The sequence below is a fragment of the Mastomys coucha genome, unplaced genomic scaffold (genome assembly GCF_008632895.1).
Source record: "Mastomys coucha isolate ucsf_1 unplaced genomic scaffold, UCSF_Mcou_1 pScaffold5, whole genome shotgun sequence".
Lineage (NCBI taxonomy): Eukaryota > Metazoa > Chordata > Mammalia > Rodentia > Muridae > Mastomys > Mastomys coucha.
In genome coordinates this window covers 39044634-39052979 of record NW_022196911.1, presented here as the reverse complement: position 1 = coordinate 39052979, position 8346 = coordinate 39044634, and the positions used below count along the sequence as shown (strand labels likewise).

Genomic DNA, 8346 nt, shown 5'->3' with positions numbered 1-8346 from the left:
ATAATGGTTTAATTATAGAAAACAAAGCTTTTTAACATCTCCCTACCATCAAGTAAGTAACAAATTGGTGTATCTTTGAGTGAGCTGTAGTGTGTCGTGTTAAACAAGTACATGCATCTTAGCTGATTAAAATGCGGGTTGGCCCATCTTTGCTAAATGGTAAAATCACATGTATACCAAAGAGGGGTTTTAAAACAAAGTTATTTATGAGTTCTTAGCAGTAAACGTTTGACACCTATTTTATATACCTATAAAACCCATGGTCACTTAAAATTTGTGTCTCGTGAGTAGGATTTGATTTGTCCTGGCTGGCTTCAACAATCAACTAGATACACCCTAGAGTCGTCTCAGAGGAGACCCCCGCTTAAGGACTGGACTATGGGAATGTCTGTGAAGAATTATTTTGATTCTTAATTGATGTAGGAGGGCCCAGCACAGTGTAGATGACACCTTCCTCTTGGCAGGTGGTCCTGGACTACAGAAAAATCTAGCTAACAATGGCTAGCCTCTCTGTGAGAAGCAGCTAGCAAGCCACATTCTAAGCTTCCTGCTGTACTTCCTGTAGTATAAATGAGTTCTTTGGCCTGAAGTAGTGCAGTATAGAATAGGCAGCAGGCTTCCCTTCGGGTTTCAGCCTTGACTCCCCTCAGTGATGGATGGCTGTGGCCTGTAAGCTGCACTAAACACATTAGTCCCCAAAGTTTTCATGCAAAAACCAGGACTACTAGTGAGTAACTTCACAGGAGACGGCTTTGGCCACAGCTGCTAGGAATTCATTACATGTCTGATGTGGCAGTGCCTGGAGTGTAGTGGGGGGTTCATGCCTGTACCTATGTAGAAGGTTACCTTCCACTTGGAGAAATGGTCCAGGTTTTCTGTTTTTAACAACAAAATTAAAGCAATGTGTAAAATGGGTATTTGTTTGGTTTGTTTGTTTGTTTGTTTATATGAGTACACTGTAGCTGTCATCAGAGACACCAGAAAAGGGCATCATATCCCATTACAGATAGTTGTGAGCCACCATGTGGTCGCTGGGAATTGAACTCAGGACTCTAGAAGAGCAGTCAGTGCTCTTAACCTCTGAGCCACCTCTCTAGCCCCTATAACGGGTATTTCAAAGACAGTTTTAAAATGTGTGTCAACCTGAAAGAGATAACAGAAGACTGGGACAAGCATTGTGAGAATGACCCTCCAAGGACTAACTGTAGGGACACCCAAACCAGTTCAACTCATGAACATTCCAAGAAAGGCCCTCAGAGAGTACCAATAAATGACTTCATTGGTCATGCCACAAGCCGGCCACTAAACGATTCTAGGATCCTAACTCACGGGTTGTGGCAGCAAGGTTGAAAATCTTTAGAAAGTACACAGGTCTACCTTAGATGGGGAAGAAGGAATAAAGAGGGCCAAACAAAACTGAGGACGTATCAAAAGATCATAAGGAAACCTGATACTTGGTAAACAAATGAAAGCAAAAAACGCTGTTAAGACTTTGCACAATGAAAGGCTCACACTTTTCATCCCAGCACCCAGGAAGCAGTGGCTTCCTGAGTCTCTATGAGTTCTAGGTCCTGGTGCCACCAAAAGAACATATGCTATTGCCACTGTGCTTTGTTGCCCACAAGAACTAGATGACAAGACCTTTTTGCTGAAGAGACTGTACACTCTGATTACAGGAATGCAGGACATTGAGAAATAAAGCTGGAACTGAGATAAAAGCTTCCTCCCTGCTGGCTAGAACCAGGAGGGACTGTACATGCTAATAGGGAAGAAAAGTCATAAATGGTCTTCTGCAGTGAACCCTGCACGTTATGACACTGACATTCTGGACAATGGGTGCGCTGGTACAATAATGGCACAAATGTTATGGCAGCAACCAAACACTTCCTTGTTATAGCTGAGGTCCTCTATACAGAAACGAGTTTACGCCTGGTACTGTAAACCTGGTCAAGAGCCAATGGCTGGGGAAGCCATAGACACTAGGGGAAAACCTGCTGCTGCTGTTTTGCTAAACAGACAGGTTTCACCTATCAAACTGCCATCTAAATATTTGAGTTTATGCCTGTTGATAAGTGCCACTATCATCTTTGGTCAGAAAGGCTCCTTTTTGCTGTGGAGAGTGGTTACTACAAAACCTCAAAACCTGACCACAATGCTGGGCATATAGGACTACTGATTGCTCAGCCCTAAACTGGACATCTATATCACAGAAGAGGGATAGGAACGAATGGATGGACCAGAGGAAGGGGTAAAGCTATGTTGAATGCTATTGTCTAGGCCTGACCTGACTGATGGACTCATGAAGTTGGAGTAGCTTTGACTACCTTCATGAGGCTGAGCCTATAAATGTTTTGTCATAGGTGATGGAGAAGCTGGCTAGACCTATTCCTTCCTAGGGTTCTGTAGATGATTCATGGCTACAAACTGCCAGTGGAGAGGAATTTTCTTCAGTGGTGTAGCCATTGTAAGTTACTCATGTTCCTGTGAGCAACCCTAATGAATCTCTTGGGTCTCATATACTCAAAGGACATGAAGGCAGAAGAAGAACTAATCGAAAAGAGGATGGGAGTTGGGGAGGGCCAGAGAAACATATTATTATGTAGAATTAATATGTACCAATAAGGAACCAGGGAGGAGATGCAATAAGTAAATATGCCTGCTGCCAAGCCTAATGACCTGAGCTTTGTCCCTAGGCCCCATGTAGTAGAAGGAAAGAACCAACTCCTAAGATACACCCTCTTCCTCCACACACATACACCATGGCCTAGTCATGCCTATGTGCATATGCACACACTAAAAATAAAGTATAATAATGTATACTACTAAATATATATATATACATAGAGAGAGAGAAAGAGAGAGAGACAGAGAGAGAGAGAGAGAGAGAGAGAGAGAGAGAGAGAGAGAGAGCTCAGTGGATAAAGTACTTGCTACATAAACAGAAAGACCAGAGTTTGTATTCCCAGAACCCATATTGAAACCAGACAGATGTGACAGCTAGCTGTAATTCCTGTACTGGGTATCATGGAGCAGTCTGGCCAGCTAGGCTAGCAGGGATAAGAAAGTTTTAGTTTCAGTGAGAGAGCCTGCCTCATTAAAATAGAAAGTAATTGAGGAAGACACCCTAGTGCCAACTTTGGGCCTCACAGGAAAGTACACACAGATGTAACACTACACATGAAAGCATACAGGCATACACCACACACACACACACACACACACACACACACACACACACACAAATTAATAAGTAGCATTCCTGGAAATGAATGTCCATCCCTATGCGGCCCTAGAACAAAGGATAACTACCAGGAGTCATCGGCTACAATGAGCCACTTTGCTTCACAAAACAAATAAATAAATAAGGAAATTAGATCATTTTCAGGGTTTTCAAAGAATTCAGGCAAGGCATGAAAACAACTCAGAACTCTGGATAGTGTTTGCTCTGGCACATGTGCAAGACATGCCTTTGGGTTCCTTTTTCATGAAAGCGTACTCAGGAGGAAACAGAAAACACTTTGATGACTTTTCACAGAAGCAAAAGGGGCAATAGGAGAACATCTGTCCCACTGCAGAGCAAAAGATGAATTTGTGTGGTCATCAAGTAGTCTTTGCTTAACAAGATTACATATCGGGGTAAGATCAGTCCAACAGCACTAACTAATAACAAACAAAAAGCTTTCCAGCTCACACTGAGTGGCTACCAGACCCTGGTGCAGACATTACATTCCCAGCTCTCCTCCGAGGATTTTGTCCTTTAGTAGGCAGGGCTAGAGGTCTTGTTTTCATTTGCTTACTTGAATGATTGACTGATGACTGATGGGTTGGTTGATTGATGCTTTTCTTCTTGAGATAGAATGTTAGTACATAGCCCCAGCTATCTTGGTGCTTGGTATGTAGACCAGTCTGACCTTGAACTCACAGAGATCTGCCTACTTCTGTCTCTAAAGTATTGGGATTAAAGACATGGACCACTCTACCCACCTTGGAGACTTTCAATTCCCAGATTTCCTCGGCCAATCACTCTGTAAACTGAGCACAGGACTGCATGCTTTAGTATGAGCAGGCAGTCTCCTCTACTCCCCATTTGCAGCCTCTATAATCCATCCCTGTAGGGAAGACCATGGACCAGGAAAAAGAGAAGAATTTGAGAAAAAAAAATTTAACTGGCAGTACAAGCTCCAGGAAATGCAGGTATAGCCAGGCTGGATCACTGGGCATGAGAATCCCAAATGTGCACATCTTCAGCAATCAGGCAGGTTTTAGAGTAAGAGGAATAGGCCTCTAGGGACATCTGGAAATCAAGAGACTGTATTCATCTCTCAGAGAACTGCTAAGCCCCCATCACCTGTTTTCTTGTGATTCAGGAGTATCATCAAATTTCCCAAAGCTAGCACTGTGCCTCCAATGTCAGACTGCTTGCCTAGCTTGTATAAAGTGCCCTAACTACTACATAAATCAGGTGTGATGGTACCAGACTGGAATCCCAATTGGGGAAGTAGAGGCAAGAGGATCAGATGTTCAAGATCATCCTCAGCTACATAGTAAGTTTGAGACCTGTCTGGACTAAGACTCTGTGGCAAGAGTCAAGGGAAGGAAGAGGAGGGAAGAAAGAAGAGGATGAAGAGGGTGCGGAGGAGAAGGAGGAGTGTAGAGAGAGGAGGAGAGGGGGAGGAGAGGAGGAGGAGAAGGAGAAGAAGCAGCCAAGGACCTAGATTTAGTTTGCATTTAAATTAGCTTGATTCTTTTTTTTGTTTGTTTGTTTGTTTTTTTTGTTTTTACAGACAAGGGCTTGTTTTATTGTAATGACTGAACCACGTGAGGCCTCAGCCAGGCCACTATGTACAGACACGAGGGAAGCTTTATTTCTTGGTCTCTTCCTCCTTGGACAGAGTCTTGATGATCTCTTCCTTCTTGGCCTGCAGACGCTCCTCCCGGCGCTTTCGTGCTTCCTTGGTCTTAGACCTGCGAACCTCAGCCTGGTCAGCCAGTAGCTTCTTGCGGGCCTTGTCAGCCTTCAGCTTGTGGATGTGCTCCATGAGAATCCGCTTGTTTTTGAACACATTCCCTTTGACTTTCAGGTACAGGCTGTGGTACATATGGCGGTCAATCTTCTTAGATTCCCGGTATCTCCTGAGAAGCGGGTGATTCTTAAATGACAGTGACTAGTTTGTTTTTTCTAAACTCCTGAAAGCCCCACAGGAGTCTCTTCATGTATGTGCAGCCTGCAGGGGCTCTGTATCCTGTTCCTGAAGTAACTTCGATCACCAAGCCTGAGCTGACTCCAGAGCTGACCCTCTAGTCTATTCCTCCCAATAGCTGTGGATCTGACCTTGTTCACCCGAATCCTCCTCCCTGCTTGAGGAGAGGCAGTGTTTTGTTTCAGGTTTTGTTTTTTCTTTTCCTTAATGTAAGAAAAATAAGATTTAAGAACTCCCCCCCCCCAAAAAAAGGAGAAGAAACCAACAACAAAGAAGAAAGGAAATCAAGCAAGCTTCTCCAGCCTGATGACTAAGCTATGTGAACTCTCACTCCTCCTCTTAGCCTAGGCTTAAACTCAGTGTCGACTACACAGTAGACAGAAAATGACACAGTGGAAGGACAGACTTGCAGGCTCATGTAGTTGTTATACCATCTGTTCTGTAAGGAATGGTGCCCAGGCTCTATAGCAGAAATGGTCAACCTCAGAGACGAGCAGGCTGAAGCTGATGAAGTCGGGGTCAGACTGGGAGAGGAGGAAGGTAGAGAATTTCAAATCACTTTGTCTGAGTCAGAGTTGGGATATGTCACTTGGAGACAGAAAGTCTGTATTTGAGTCATTGCTCTCCTAATTAGGAACTCTGAGATTTGAGGCCAATCGTGAATTCTACATGGATGCAGTTTCTGCCTCTGGAGACAGAGACCAGGAGTACAGAGTTACCAGGGATAATAGGGGTGGGCTGGGAGGTGAGTAAGAAAAAGGAGTTTAAAGTGCTTTTAAACAGAAAGTCAGCCCAGGCAGAAGAGAGAGGAACAAGAGAGTCCAGTCACGTAGAAGCTGGTGAGTCAGAGGGACAGTTTAGGGCCAGCATGCTTCCTGGGCCATCTGCATCACTGAACTGTCAAGACAGATGTTAGCTTAGCCTTGCCTTGAGTCACCCTGAGTAACAGGTGTCTGGCTCATCCAAAGCTTGACTCCAGCCTAGTTGGTTGGATGACCTAGTGGGGAGAAACTAGGGAATTTGGCCAGTAAGTGATGAGAGCTATGACTGAAACCAAAAGAGAAAGCCATGTTCCCCACCTGGCCCAAAGACATCTGGAGCATCTATGAAACTCAACTGACCGTCTGTCTCCAAGGTCCAACTGTAATGATTCTTCCTGGGCCTCCATGTTGGTAAAGAAGGTTCACCAAGGCACAAGTGTATCCAGGGTGTGAATTATTTATGTTCACAGCATGTGAGTTTACACAGATCTTTTAACAAAAATTATGTCTGGCAACCACTTCTAAACAATCACAGAAGCTCAGCAGCAGGTTGAATCCCCCTGCCCTTAGCATCAGCAGCCTAGGGCTAGATAAATGATAAACACACACACACACACACACACACACACACACACACACAAATGTGAGCCATTACCAGAGTTATAGCACTCTGGGCCACTTAATCTTTTTAAGTCTCAGCTTTCTCATGAGAAAATGGAAATAATAGTGGCCACTTTCAAGACAGGCTGCTAGGACTAATGTGTCTGCAAGGTGCTAACTACAAAGCTTATCTCAGAGAACGTCTAAGATGGCAGCTAAGATGTCTACTTCTACAGAAACCTAAGAAGCTAAGCTTAGGGCTAGACCCTTTCTTATGGAGATATGGAATGTTCTACATGGTTAAAAGTAGAACTTTCACTTAATCAAAACTATTTAGACCTGGAGAGATAGCTCAGTAGTTAAGAGGGCATACTGTTCCTGCCTAGGACCTGGGTTTAGCTCTCAGCACCAACACTATCTGGCTCACAACCACCCATAACTCCAGCTCCAAAAGATCTGACACCTTCTTCTGGCTACCAGAGGCACCATAGTTCTGTGTGTGCGCACACACACACACACACACACACACACACACACTCACGGCTCTCATCCTTTGAAGCCACACACTATTTTGAAGGCCTGATGTAAGCTCTTGAAGAAGACCATGAGGACCTCTCTTTTGGAGAGTTAGTTGCAAGCCACCCAGGATGGCTGCACTGCATCTTCTTTGTGTTGTTTTGCTTCCTATTCTTGTTGTTCCTGTTCGTTCTCTTACAGGATTTGGAACTTTACTTGATGAAAGGTTGTTCTGTTAATAAAAAAATTCCTCAACCTCTTCACTGTAAAAATTCAGACACTAAAACCCACAGTGTAGTAACTGGTTCAAGGACACACTGGGACTGTCCAAGACAGAAGCCTGAATTCCATGTCTCTGAATGCTTGTTAAGCATAAATTGTAATTAGTCTGTATTACTAATTATTGGGTCATTACTGTCCCTGATGCAATTCTTCTGGTCCTCAGGTCAGTGTTCTGCCTTTGTGCAATCCACTCCTTCTCTTATAATACACAGGTAGAAAAGGTCTTTGTTCCCAGCTAGAATGAAGGGGACACCCCTCCCACCCACCCTGTACACTTACTTGCCTTACACTTACAAATCAAGGGACTTCATCCTATTGGTTTTCATTGATATTCAAGTTGGTTCACATTAATACAAACCATAATAAATAAAGGAGGGAGAAACTAAAGGTTGGGAAGAATCCATGAAATCCTGAACAGAAGGGCTCTGTGTTCACACTGTATTTACTCCCAAGAAAGTCATTAAATTTTCAATGTGATATTCCCACACGTGTACCCCAGGCAGCTGTCGAATCTGAGCCAAGCCCTGGCCTCAGTACTTAGCACCTGTCTTCGCAGGTAAGTCTCTCAAGAAGCCAAACAGACAAGTATTATGATTGCCATTTTTTTTTTCAGACAAGAAAAGGCAGAGACTGGAGCAAGTAGTCAAGGTCATAAGACAGGGAAAGGCATCATTAATCTGAAAATGGTATCCTCTCTCTTAACCATCCCATTAGCCAGCTTTCTGTTATGGTAATGAAACGCCAGAGCTAATAAACCTAAATAAGGAAGCTTTATTTAGCTCCTTATTTTGGGGGCTCACACTTTTGAAAGTTTCAGTCCAGGAGAGAGTGGGCCTGCTGCTGCCTGTGATAGCATTGGATAGAAGAGACTCAGTGCTCTTACAGCTACATACGAAAGAAAGAGAATGAGGAGACCAGGGATCCACAATCCTTCTCAATGATAGCCCACTGACCAAAGACCTTCCCCCAAGCATTTTTTAAAGGTT

At 43.9% G+C, this 8346-nt stretch overlaps 1 pseudogene; it reads right to left on the bottom strand.

The window, feature by feature from the left end:
* Nucleotides 1-4780: 4780 nt before the first annotated feature.
* On the bottom strand, nt 4781-6369 carry LOC116078636 (annotated as a pseudogene).
* Between the last annotated feature and the right edge of the window lie 1977 nt (nt 6370-8346).